Here is a 15,623-nt window from a genome sequence, read left to right on the forward strand (position 1 = left end):
GTAACATTATAGGAAAACGTGTTTTCGTGAAGAAATCATGACAAACTAACACAAAATGAAGATTCCATTATAACTTGACATTCTGAGTTCATTTCATGAAACCTGCGCTTCCCCTATTAGAGTTCGACCTACCATTATAGGAAAACGTGTTTTCGTGAAGAAATCATGACAAACTAACACAAAATGAAGATTTCATTATAACTTGACATTCTGAGTTGTTTTCATGAAACCTGCGCTTCCCCTATAAGAGTTCAACCTACCATTATAGGAAAACGTGTTTTCGTGAAGAAATCATGACAAACTAACACAAAATGAAGATTTCATTATAACTTGACATTCTGAGTTGTTTTCATGAAACCTGCGCTTCCCCTACAAGAGTTCAACCTACCATTATAGGAAAACGTGTTTTCGTGAAGAAATCATGACAAACTAACACAAAATGAAGATTTCATTATAACTTGACATTCTGAGTTGTTTTCATGAAACCTGCGCTTCCCCTATAAGAGTTCAACCTACCATTATAGGAAAACGTGTTTTCGTGAAGAAATCATGACAAACTAACACAAAATGAAGATTTCATTATAACTTGACATTCTGAGTTGTTTTCATGAAACCTGCGCTTCCCCTACAAGAGTTCAACCTACCATTATAGGAAAACGTGTTTTCGTGAAGAAATCATGACAAACTAACACAAAATGAAGGTTTCATTATAACTTGACATTCTGAGTTGTTTTCATGAAACCTGCGCTTCCCCTATAAGAGTTCAACCTACCATTATAGGAAAACGTGTTTTCGTGAAGAAATCATGACAAACTAACACAAAATGAAGATTTCATTATAACTTGACATTCTGAGTTGTTTTCATGAAACCTGCGCTTCCCCTACAAGAGTTCAACCTACCATTGTAGGAAAACGTGTTTTCGTGAAGAAATCATGACAAACTAACACAAAATGAAGATTTCATTATAACTTGACATTCTGAGTTGTTTTCATGAAACCTGCGCTTCCCCTATAAGAGTTCAACCTACCATTATAGGAAAACGTGTTTTCGTGAAGAAATCATGACAAACTAACACAAAATGAAGATTTCATTATAACTTGACATTCTGAGTTGTTTTCATGAAACCTGCGCTTCCCCTACAAGAGTTCAACCTACCATTGTAGGAAAACGTGTTTTCGTGAAGACATCATGACAAACTAACACAAAATGAAGATTTCATTATAACTTGACATTCTGAGTTGTTTTCATGAAACCTGCGCTTCCCCTATAAGAGTTCAACCTACCATTATAGGAAAACGTGTTTTCGTGAAGAAATCATGACAAACTAACACAAGATGAAGATTTCATTATAACTTGACATTCTGAGTTGTTTTCATGAAACCTGCGCTTCCCCTATAAGAGTTCAACCTACCATTATAGGAAAACGTGTTTTCGTGAAGAAATCATGACAAACTAACACAAGATGAAGATTTCATTATAACTTGACATTCTGAGTTGATTTCATGAAACCTGCGCTTCCCCTATAAGAGTTTGACCTACCATTATAGGAAAACGTGTTTTCGTGAAAAAATCATGACAAACTAACACAAAATGAAGATTTCATTATAACTTGACATTCTGAGTTGTTTTCATGAAACCTGCGCTTCCCCTGTAAGAGTTCAACCTACCATTATAGGAAAACGTGTTTTCGTGAAGAAATCATGACAAACTAACACAAGATGAAGATTTCATTATAACTTGACATTCTGAGTTGTTTTCATGAAACCTGCGCTTCCCCTATAAGAGTTCAACCTACCATTATAGGAAAACGTGTTTTCGTGAAGAAATCATGACAAACTAACACAAGATGAAGATTTCATTATAACTTGACATTCTGAGTTGTTTTCATGAAACCTGCGCTTCCCCTATAAGAGTTCAACCTACCATTATAGGAAAACGTGTTTTCGTGAAGAAATCATGACAAACTAACACAAGATGAAGATTTCATTATAACTTTACATTCTGAGTTGTTTTCATGAAACCTGCGCTTCCCCTACAAGAGTTCAACCTACCATTATAGGAAAACGTGTTTTCGTGAAGAAATCATGACAAACTAACACAAGATGAAGATTTCATTATAACTTGACATTCTGAGTTGTTTTCATGAAACCTGCGCTTCCCCTATAAGAGTTCAACCTACCATTATAGGAAAACGTGTTTTCGTGAAGAAATCATGACAAACTAACACAAGATGATGATTTCATTATAACTTGACATTCTGAGTTGTTTTCATGAATCCTGCGCTTCCCCTACAAGAGTTCAACCTACCATTATAGGAAAACGTGTTTTCGTGAAGAAATCATGACAAACTAACACAAGATGAAGATTTCATTATAACTTGACATTCTGAGTTGTTTTCATGAAACCTGCGCTTCCCCTATAAGAGTTCAACCTACCATTATAGGAAAACGTGTTTTCGTGAAGAAATCATGACAAACTAACACAAGATGATGATTTCATTATAACTTGACATTCTGAGTTGTTTTCATGAATCCTGCGCTTCCCCTACAAGAGTTCAACCTACCATTATAGGAAAACGTGTTTTCGTGAAGAAATCATGACAAACTAACACAAAATGAAGATTTCATTATAACTTGACATTCTGAGTTGTTTTCATGAAACCTGCGCTTCCCCTACAAGAGTTCAACCTACCATTATAGGAAAACGTGTTTTCGTGAAGAAATCATGACAAACTAACACAAGATGAAGATTTCATTATAACTTGACATTCTGAGTTGTTTTCATGAAACCTGCGCTTCCCCTATAAGAGTTCAACCTACCATTATAGGAAAACGTGTTTTCGTGAAGAAATCATGACAAACTAACACAAGATGATGATTTCATTATAACTTGACATTCTGAGTTGTTTTCATGAAACCTGCGCTTCCCCTACAAGAGTTCAACCTACCATTATAGGAAAACGTGTTTTCGTGAAGAAATCATGACAAACTAACACAAGATGAAGATTTCATTATAACTTGACATTCTGAGTTGTTTTCATGAAACCTGCGCTTCCCCTATAAGAGTTCAACCTACCATTATAGGAAAACGTGTTTTCGTGAAGAAATCATGACAAACTAACACAAGATGAAGATTTCATTATAACTTGACATTCTGAGTTGTTTTCATGAAACCTGCGCTTCCCCTATAAGAGTTCAACCTACCATTATAGGAAAACGTGTTTTCGTGAAGAAATCATGACAAACTAACACAAGATGAAGATTTCATTATAACTTGACATTCTGAGTTGATTTCATGAAACCTGCGCTTCCCCTATAAGAGTTTGACCTACCATTATAGGAAAACGTGTTTTCGTGAAAAAATCATGACAAACTAACACAAAATGAAGATTTCATTATAACTTGACATTCTGAGTTCATTTCATGAAACCTGCGCTTCCCCTATAAGAGTTCGACGTAACATTATAGGAAAACGTGTTTTCGTGAAGAAATCATGACAAACTAACACAAAATGAAGATTTCATTATAACTTGACATTCTGAGTTTATTTCATGAAACCTGCGCTTCCCCTATAAGAGTTCGACGTAACATTATAGGAAAACGTGTTTTCGTGAAGAAATCATGACAAACTAACACAAAATGAAGATTCCATTATAACTTGACATTCTGAGTTCATTTCATGAAACCTGCGCTTCCCCTATTAGAGTTCGACCTACCATTATAGGAAAACGTGTTTTCGTGAAGAAATCATGACAAACTAACACAAAATGAAGATTTCATTATAACTTGACATTCTGAGTTGTTTTCATGAAACCTGCGCTTCCCCTATAAGAGTTCAACCTACCATTATAGGAAAACGTGTTTTCGTGAAGAAATCATGACAAACTAACACAAAATGAAGATTTCATTATAACTTGACATTCTGAGTTGTTTTCATGAAACCTGCGCTTCCCCTACAAGAGTTCAACCTACCATTATAGGAAAACGTGTTTTCGTGAAGAAATCATGACAAACTAACACAAAATGAAGGTTTCATTATAACTTGACATTCTGAGTTGTTTTCATGAAACCTGCGCTTCCCCTATAAGAGTTCAACCTACCATTATAGGAAAACGTGTTTTCGTGAAGAAATCATGACAAACTAACACAAAATGAAGATTTCATTATAACTTGACATTCTGAGTTGTTTTCATGAAACCTGCGCTTCCCCTATAAGAGTTCAACCTACCATTATAGGAAAACGTGTTTTCGTGAAGAAATCATGACAAACTAACACAAAATGAAGATTTCATTATAACTTGACATTCTGAGTTGTTTTCATGAAACCTGCGCTTCCCCTACAAGAGTTCAACCTACCATTATAGGAAAACGTGTTTTCGTGAAGAAATCATGACAAACTAACACAAAATGAAGGTTTCATTATAACTTGACATTCTGAGTTGTTTTCATGAAACCTGCGCTTCCCCTATAAGAGTTCAACCTACCATTATAGGAAAACGTGTTTTCGTGAAGAAATCATGACAAACTAACACAAAATGAAGATTTCATTATAACTTGACATTCTGAGTTGTTTTCATGAAACCTGCGCTTCCCCTACAAGAGTTCAACCTACCATTGTAGGAAAACGCGTTTTCGTGAAGAAATCATGACAAACTAACACAAAATGAAGATTTCATTATAACTTGACATTCTGAGTTGTTTTCATGAAACCTGCGCTTCCCCTATAAGAGTTCAACCTACCATTATAGGAAAACGTGTTTTCGTGAAGAAATCATGACAAACTAACACAAAATGAAGATTTCATTATAACTTGACATTCTGAGTTGTTTTCATGAAACCTGCGCTTCCCCTACAAGAGTTCAACCTACCATTGTAGGAAAACGTGTTTTCGTGAAGAAATCATGACAAACTAACACAAAATGAAGATTTCATTATAACTTGACATTCTGAGTTGTTTTCATGAAACCTGCGCTTCCCCTATAAGAGTTCAACCTACCATTATAGGAAAACGTGTTTTCGTGAAGAAATCATGACAAACTAACACAAGATGAAGATTTCATTATAACTTGACATTCTGAGTTGTTTTCATGAAACCTGCGCTTCCCCTATAAGAGTTCAACCTACCATTATAGGAAAACGTGTTTTCGTGAAGAAATCATGACAAACTAACACAAGATGAAGATTTCATTATAACTTGACATTCTGAGTTGATTTCATGAAACCTGCGCTTCCCCTATAAGAGTTTGACCTACCATTATAGGAAAACGTGTTTTCGTGAAAAAATCATGACAAACTAACACAAAATGAAGATTTCATTATAACTTGACATTCTGAGTTGTTTTCATGAAACCTGCGCTTCCCCTGTAAGAGTTCAACCTACCATTATAGGAAAACGTGTTTTCGTGAAGAAATCATGACAAACTAACACAAGATGAAGATTTCATTATAACTTGACATTCTGAGTTGTTTTCATGAAACCTGCGCTTCCCCTATAAGAGTTCAACCTACCATTATAGGAAAACGTGTTTTCGTGAAGAAATCATGACAAACTAACACAAGATGAAGATTTCATTATAACTTGACATTCTGAGTTGTTTTCATGAAACCTGCGCTTCCCCTATAAGAGTTCAACCTACCATTATAGGAAAACGTGTTTTCGTGAAGAAATCATGACAAACTAACACAAGATGAAGATTTCATTATAACTTGACATTCTGAGTTGATTTCATGAAACCTGCGCTTCCCCTATAAGAGTTTGACCTACCATTATAGGAAAACGTGTTTTCGTGAAAAAATCATGACAAACTAACACAAAATGAAGATTTCATTATAACTTGACATTCTGAGTTCATTTCATGAAACCTGCGCTTCCCCTATAAGAGTTCGACGTAACATTATAGGAAAACGTGTTTTCGTGAAGAAATCATGGCAAACTAACACAAGATGAAGATTTCATTATAACTTGACATTCTGAGTTGTTTTCATGAAACCTGCGCTTCCCCTATAAGAGTTCAACCTACCATTATAGGAAAACGTGTTTTCGTGAAGAAATCATGACAAACTAACACAAGATGATGATTTCATTATAACTTGACATTCTGAGTTGTTTTCATGAAACCTGCGCTTCCCCTACAAGAGTTCAACCTACCATTATAGGAAAACGTGTTTTCGTGAAGAAATCATGACAAACTAACACAAGATGAAGATTTCATTATAACTTGACATTCTGAGTTGTTTTCATGAAACCTGCGCTTCCCCTATAAGAGTTCAACCTACCATTATAGGAAAACGTGTTTTCGTGAAGAAATCATGACAAACTAACACAAGATGAAGATTTCATTATAACTTGACATTCTGAGTTGTTTTCATGAAACCTGCGCTTCCCCTATAAGAGTTCAACCTACCATTATAGGAAAACGTGTTTTCGTGAAGAAATCATGACAAACTAACACAAGATGAAGATTTCATTATAACTTGACATTCTGAGTTGATTTCATGAAACCTGCGCTTCCCCTATAAGAGTTTGACCTACCATTATAGGAAAACGTGTTTTCGTGAAAAAATCATGACAAACTAACACAAAATGAAGATTTCATTATAACTTGACATTCTGAGTTGTTTTCATGAAACCTGCGCTTCCCCTATAAGAGTTCAACCTACCATTATAGGAAAACGTGTTTTCGTGAAGAAATCATGACAAACTAACACAAGATGAAGATTTCATTATAACTTGACATTCTGAGTTGTTTTCATGAAACCTGCGCTTCCCCTATAAGAGTTCAACCTACCATTATAGGAAAACGTGTTTTCGTGAAGAAATCATGACAAACTAACACAAGATGATGATTTCATTATAACTTGACATTCTGAGTTGTTTTCATGAAACCTGCGCTTCCCCTACAAGAGTTCAACCTACCATTATAGGAAAACGTGTTTTCGTGAAGAAATCATGACAAACTAACACAAGATGAAGATTTCATTATAACTTGACATTCTGAGTTGTTTTCATGAAACCTGCGCTTCCCCTATAAGAGTTCAACCTACCATTATAGGAAAACGTGTTTTCGTGAAGAAATCATGACAAACTAACACAAGATGAAGATTTCATTATAACTTGACATTCTGAGTTGTTTTCATGAAACCTGCGCTTCCCCTATAAGAGTTCAACCTACCATTATAGGAAAACGTGTTTTCGTGAAGAAATCATGACAAACTAACAGAAGATGAAGATTTCATTATAACTTGACATTCTGAGTTTATTTCATGAAACCTGCGCTTCCCCTACAAGAGTTCAACCTACCATTATAGGAAAACGTGTTTTCGTGAAGAAATCATGACAAACTAACACAAGATGAAGATTTCATTATAACTTGACATTCTGAGTTGTTTTCATGAAACCTGCGCTTCCCCTATAAGAGTTCAACCTACCATTATAGGAAAACGTGTTTTCGTGAAGAAATCATGACAAACTAACACAAGATGATGATTTCATTATAACTTGACATTCTGAGTTGTTTTCATGAAACCTGCGCTTCCCCTACAAGAGTTCAACCTACCATTATAGGAAAACGTGTTTTCGTGAAGAAATCATGACAAACTAACAGAAGATGAAGATTTCATTATAACTTGACATTCTGAGTTTATTTCATGAAACCTGCGCTTCCCCTACAAGAGTTCAACCTACCATTATAGGAAAACGTGTTTTCGTGAAGAAATCATGACAAACTAACACAAGATGAAGATTTCATTATAACTTGACATTCTGAGTTGTTTTCATGAAACCTGCGCTTCCCCTATAAGAGTTCAACCTACCATTATAGGAAAACGTGTTTTCGTGAAGAAATCATGACAAACTAACACAAGATGATGATTTCATTATAACTTGACATTCTGAGTTGTTTTCATGAAACCTGCGCTTCCCCTACAAGAGTTCAACCTACCATTATAGGAAAACGTGTTTTCGTGAAGAAATCATGACAAACTAACACAAGATGAAGATTTCATTATAACTTGACATTCTGAGTTGTTTTCATGAAACCTGCGCTTCCCCTACAAGAGTTCAACCTACCATTATAGGAAAACGTGTTTTCGTGAAGAAATCATGACAAACTAACACAAAATGAAGGTTTCATTATAACTTGACATTCTGAGTTGTTTTCATGAAACCTGCGCTTCCCCTATAAGAGTTCAACCTACCATTATAGGAAAACGTGTTTTCGTGAAGAAATCATGACAAACTAACACAAGATGATGATTTCATTATAACTTGACATTCTGAGTTGTTTTCATGAAACCTGCGCTTCCCCTACAAGAGTTCAACCTACCATTATAGGAAAACGTGTTTTCGTGAAGAAATCATGACAAACTAACACAAGATGAAGATTTCATTATAACTTGACATTCTGAGTTGTTTTCATGAAACCTGCGCTTCCCCTATAAGAGTTCAACCTACCATTATAGGAAAACGTGTTTTCGTGAAGAAATCATGACAAACTAACACAAGATGAAGATTTCATTATAACTTGACATTCTGAGTTGTTTTCATGAAACCTGCGCTTCCCCTATAAGAGTTCAACCTACCATTATAGGAAAACGTGTTTTCGTGAAGAAATCATGACAAACTAACAGAAGATGAAGATTTCATTATAACTTGACATTCTGAGTTTATTTCATGAAACCTGCGCTTCCCCTACAAGAGTTCAACCTACCATTATAGGAAAACGTGTTTTCGTGAAGAAATCATGACAAACTAACACAAGATGAAGATTTCATTATAACTTGACATTCTGAGTTGTTTTCATGAAACCTGCGCTTCCCCTATAAGAGTTCAACCTACCATTATAGGAAAACGTGTTTTCGTGAAGAAATCATGACAAACTAACACAAGATGATGATTTCATTATAACTTGACATTCTGAGTTGTTTTCATGAAACCTGCGCTTCCCCTACAAGAGTTCAACCTACCATTATAGGAAAACGTGTTTTCGTGAAGAAATCATGACAAACTAACAGAAGATGAAGATTTCATTATAACTTGACATTCTGAGTTTATTTCATGAAACCTGCGCTTCCCCTACAAGAGTTCAACCTACCATTATAGGAAAACGTGTTTTCGTGAAGAAATCATGACAAACTAACACAAGATGAAGATTTCATTATAACTTGACATTCTGAGTTGTTTTCATGAAACCTGCGCTTCCCCTATAAGAGTTCAACCTACCATTATAGGAAAACGTGTTTTCGTGAAGAAATCATGACAAACTAACACAAGATGATGATTTCATTATAACTTGACATTCTGAGTTGTTTTCATGAAACCTGCGCTTCCCCTACAAGAGTTCAACCTACCATTATAGGAAAACGTGTTTTCGTGAAGAAATCATGACAAACTAACACAAGATGAAGATTTCATTATAACTTGACATTCTGAGTTGTTTTCATGAAACCTGCGCTTCCCCTACAAGAGTTCAACCTACCATTATAGGAAAACGTGTTTTCGTGAAGAAATCATGACAAACTAACACAAAATGAAGGTTTCATTATAACTTGACATTCTGAGTTGTTTTCATGAAACCTGCGCTTCCCCTATAAGAGTTCAACCTACCATTATAGGAAAACGTGTTTTCGTGAAGAAATCATGACAAACTAACACAAAATGAAGATTTCATTATAACTTGACATTCTGAGTTGTTTTCATGAAACCTGCGCTTCCCCTATAAGAGTTCAACCTACCATTATAGGAAAACGTGTTTTCGTGAAATCATGACAAACTAACAGAAGATGAAGATTTCATTATAACTTGACATTCTGAGTTTATTTCATGAAACCTGCGCTTCCCCTACAAGAGTTCAACCTACCATTATAGGAAAACGTGTTTTCGTGAAGAAATCATGACAACCTAACACAAGATGAAGATTTCATTATAACTTGACATTCTGAGTTGTTTTCATGAAACCTGCGCTTCCCCTATAAGAGTTCAACCTACCATTATAGGAAAACGTGTTTTCGTGAAGAAATCATGACAAACTAACACAAAATGAAGATTTCATTATAACTTGACATTCTGAGTTGTTTTCATGAAACCTGCGCTTCCCCTACAAGAGGTCAACCTACCATTGTAGGAAAACGTGTTTTCGTGAAGAAATCATGACAAACTAACACAAAATGAAGGTTTCATTATAACTTGACATTCTGAGTCTATTTCATGAAACCTGCGCTTCCCCTACAAGAGTTCAACCTACCATTATAGGAAAACGTGTTTTCGTGAAGAAATCATGACAAACTAACACAAGATGAAGATTTCATTATAACTTGACATTCTGAGTTGTTTTCATGAAACCTGCGCTTCCCCTATAAGAGTTCAACCTACCATTATAGGAAAACGTGTTTTCGTGAAGAAATCATGACAAACTAACACAAGATGATGATTTCATTATAACTTGACATTCTGAGTTGTTTTCATGAAACCTGCGCTTCCCCTATAAGAGTTCAACCTACCATTATAGGAAAACGTGTTTTCGTGAAGAAATCATGACAAACTAACACAAAATGAAGATTTCATTATAACTTGACATTCTGAGTTGTTTTCATGAAACCTGCGCTTCCCCTACAAGAGGTCAACCTACCATTGTAGGAAAACGTGTTTTCGTGAAGAAATCATGACAAACTAACACAAAATGAAGGTTTCATTATAACTTGACATTCTGAGTTGTTTTCATGAAACCTGCGCTTCCCCTATAAGAGTTCAACCTACCATTATAGGAAAACGTGTTTTCGTGAAGAAATCATGACAAACTAACACAAGATGAAGATTTCATTATAACTTGACATTCTGAGTTGTTTTCATGAAACCTGCGCTTCCCCTATAAGAGTTCAACCTACCATTATAGGAAAACGTGTTTTCGTGAAGAAATCATGACAAACTAACACAAGATGAAGATTTCATTATAACTTGACATTCTGAGTTGTTTTCATGAAACCTGCGCTTCCCCTACAAGAGTTCAACCTACCATTATAGGAAAACGTGTTTTCGTGAAGAAATCATGACAAACTAACACAAGATGAAGATTTCATTATAACTTGACATTCTGAGTTGTTTTCATGAAACCTGCGCTTCCCCTACAAGAGTTCAACCTACCATTATAGGAAAACGTGTTTTCGTGAAGAAATCATGACAAACTAACACAAAATGAAGATTTCATTATAACTTGACATTCTGAGTTGTTTTCATGAAACCTGCGCTTCCCCTATAAGAGTTCAACCTACCATTATAGGAAAACGTGTTTTCGTGAAGAAATCATGACAAACTAACACAAAATGAAGATTTCATTATAACTTGACATTCTGAGTTGTTTTCATGAAACCTGCGCTTCCCCTACAAGAGTTCAACCTACCATTATAGGAAAACGTGTTTTCGTGAAGAAATCATGACAAACTAACACAAGATGAAGATTTCATTATAACTTGACATTCTGAGTTGTTTTCATGAAACCTGCGCTTCCCCTACAAGAGTTCAACCTACCATTATAGGAAAACGTGTTTTCGTGAAGAAATCATGACAAACTAACACAAGATGAAGATTTCATTATAACTTGACATTCTGAGTTGTTTTCATGAAACCTGCGCTTCCCCTACAAGAGTTCAACCTACCATTATAGGAAAACGTGTTTTCGTGAAGAAATCATGACAAACTAACACAAGATGAAGATTTCATTATAACTTGACATTCTGAGTTGTTTTCATGAAACCTGCGCTTCCCCTACAAGAGTTCAACCTACCATTATAGGAAAACGTGTTTTCGTGAAGAAATCATGACAAACTAACACAAGATGAAGATTTCATTATAACTTGACATTCTGAGTTGTTTTCATGAAACCTGCGCTTCCCCTACAAGAGTTCAACCTACCATTATAGGAAAACGTGTTTTCGTGAAGAAATCATGACAAACTAACACAAGATGAAGATTTCATTATAACTTGACATTCTGAGTTGATTTCATGAAACCTGCGCTTCCCCTATAAGAGTTTGACCTACCATTATAGGAAAACGTGTTTTCGTGAAAAAATCATGACAAACTAACACAAAATGAAGATTTCATTATAACTTGACATTCTGAGTTCATTTCATGAAACCTGCGCTTCCCCTATAAGAGTTCGACGTAACATTATAGGAAAACGTGTTTTCGTGAAGAAATCATGACAAACTAACACAAAATGAAGATTTCATTATAACTTGACATTCTGAGTTGTTTTCATGAAACCTGCGCTTCCCCTGTAAGAGTTCAACCTACCATTATAGGAAAACGTGTTTTCGTGAAGAAATCATGACAAACTAACACAAGATGAAGATTTCATTATAACTTGACATTCTGAGTTGTTTTCATGAAACCTGCGCTTCCCCTATAAGAGTTCAACCTACCATTATAGGAAAACGTGTTTTCGTGAAATCATGACAAACTAACAGAAGATGAAGATTTCATTATAACTTGACATTCTGAGTTTATTTCATGAAACCTGCGCTTCCCCTACAAGAGTTCAACCTACCATTATAGGAAAACGTGTTTTCGTGAAGAAATCATGACAAACTAACACAAGATGAAGATTTCATTATAACTTGACATTCTGAGTTGTTTTCATGAAACCTGCGCTTCCCCTATAAGAGTTCAACCTACCATTATAGGAAAACGTGTTTTCGTGAAGAAATCATGACAAACTAACACAAGATGAAGATTTCATTATAACTTGACATTCTGAGTTGTTTTCATGAAACCTGCGCTTCCCCTACAAGAGTTCAACCTACCATTATAGGAAAACGTGTTTTCGTGAAGAAATCATGACAAACTAACACAAGATGAAGATTTCATTATAACTTGACATTCTGAGTTGTTTTCATGAAACCTGCGCTTCCCCTACAAGAGTTCAACCTACCATTATAGGAAAACGTGTTTTCGTGAAGAAATCATGACAAACTAACACAAAATGAAGATTTCATTATAACTTGACATTCTGAGTTGTTTTCATGAAACCTGCGCTTCCCCTATAAGAGTTCAACCTACCATTATAGGAAAACGTGTTTTCGTGAAGAAATCATGACAAACTAACACAAGATGAAGATTTCATTATAACTTGACATTCTGAGTTGTTTTCATGAAACCTGCGCTTCCCCTACAAGAGTTCAACCTACCATTATAGGAAAACGTGTTTTCGTGAAGAAATCATGACAAACTAACACAAAATGAAGATTTCATTATAACTTGACATTCTGAGTTGTTTTCATGAAACCTGCGCTTCCCCTACAAGAGTTCAACCTACCATTATAGGAAAACGTGTTTTCGTGAAGAAATCATGACAAACTAACACAAGATGAAGATTTCATTATAACTTGACATTCTGAGTTGTTTTCATGAAACCTGCGCTTCCCCTATAAGAGTTCAACCTACCATTATAGGAAAACGTGTTTTCGTGAAGAAATCATGACAAACTAACACAAGATGAAGATTTCATTATAACTTGACATTCTGAGTTGTTTTCATGAAACCTGCGCTTCCCCTGCAAGAGTTCAACCTACCATTATAGGAAAACGTGTTTTCGTGAAGAAATCATGACAAACTAACACAAGATGAAGATTTCATTATAACTTGACATTCTGAGTTGTTTTCATGAAACCTGCGCTTCCCCTACAAGAGTTCAACCTACCATTATAGGAAAACGTGTTTTCGTGAAGAAATCATGACAAACTAACACAAGATGAAGATTTCATTATAACTTGACATTCTGAGTTGTTTTCATGAAACCTGCGCTTCCCCTACAAGAGTTCAACCTACCATTATAGGAAAACGTGTTTTCGTGAAGAAATCATGACAAACTAACACAAGATGAAGATTTCATTATAACTTGACATTCTGAGTTGATTTCATGAAACCTGCGCTTCCCCTATAAGAGTTTGACCTACCATTATAGGAAAACGTGTTTTCGTGAAAAAATCATGAGAAACTAACACAAAATGAAGATTTCATTATAACTTGACATTCTGAGTTCATTTCATGAAACCTGCGCTTCCCCTATAAGAGTTCGACGTAACATTATAGGAAAACGTGTTTTCGTGAAGAAATCATGACAAACTAACACAAAATGAAGATTTCATTATAACTTGACATTCTGAGTTGTTTTCATGAAACCTGCGCTTCCCCTGTAAGAGTTCAACCTACCATTATAGGAAAACGTGTTTTCGTGAAGAAATCATGACAAACTAACACAAGATGAAGATTTCATTATAACTTGACATTCTGAGTTGTTTTCATGAAACCTGCGCTTCCCCTATAAGAGTTCAACCTACCATTATAGGAAAACGTGTTTTCGTGAAATCATGACAAACTAACAGAAGATGAAGATTTCATTATAACTTGACATTCTGAGTTTATTTCATGAAACCTGCGCTTCCCCTACAAGAGTTCAACCTACCATTATAGGAAAACGTGTTTTCGTGAAGAAATCATGACAAACTAACACAAGATGAAGATTTCATTATAACTTGACATTCTGAGTTGTTTTCATGAAACCTGCGCTTCCCCTATAAGAGTTCAACCTACCATTATAGGAAAACGTGTTTTCGTGAAGAAATCATGACAAACTAACACAAGATGAAGATTTCATTATAACTTGACATTCTGAGTTGTTTTCATGAAACCTGCGCTTCCCCTACAAGAGTTCAACCTACCATTATAGGAAAACGTGTTTTCGTGAAGAAATCATGACAAACTAACACAAGATGAAGATTTCATTATAACTTGACATTCTGAGTTGTTTTCATGAAACCTGCGCTTCCCCTACAAGAGTTCAACCTACCATTATAGGAAAACGTGTTTTCGTGAAGAAATCATGACAAACTAACACAAAATGAAGATTTCATTATAACTTGAAATTCTGAGTTGTTTTCATGAAACCTGCGCTTCCCCTATAAGAGTTCAACCTACCATTATAGGAAAACGTGTTTTCGTGAAGAAATCATGACAAACTAACACAAGATGAAGATTTCATTATAACTTGACATTCTGAGTTGTTTTCATGAAACCTGCGCTTCCCCTACAAGAGTTCAACCTACCATTATAGGAAAACGTGTTTTCGTGAAGAAATCATGACAAACTAACACAAGATGAAGATTTCATTATAACTTGACATTCTGAGTTGTTTTCATGAAACCTGCGCTTCCCCTACAAGAGTTCAACCTACCATTATAGGAAAACGTGTTTTCGTGAAGAAATCATGACAAACTAACACAAAATGAAGATTTCATTATAACTTGAAATTCTGAGTTGTTTTCATGAAACCTGCGCTTCCCCTATAAGAGTTCAACCTACCATTATAGGAAAACGTGTTTTCGTGAAGAAATCATGACAAACTAACACAAGATGAAGATTTCATTATAACTTGACATTCTGAGTTGTTTTCATGAAACCTGCGCTTCCCCTACAAGAGTTCAACCTACCATTATAGGAAAACGTGTTTTCGTGAAGAAATCATGACAAACTAACACAAGATGAAGATTTCATTATAACTTGACATTCTGAGTTGTTTTCATGAAACCTGCGCTTCCCCTACAAGAGTTCAACCTACCATTATAGGAAA

This window comes from Paramormyrops kingsleyae, chromosome 18 (genome assembly GCF_048594095.1).
Source record: "Paramormyrops kingsleyae isolate MSU_618 chromosome 18, PKINGS_0.4, whole genome shotgun sequence".
NCBI lineage: Eukaryota > Metazoa > Chordata > Actinopteri > Osteoglossiformes > Mormyridae > Paramormyrops > Paramormyrops kingsleyae.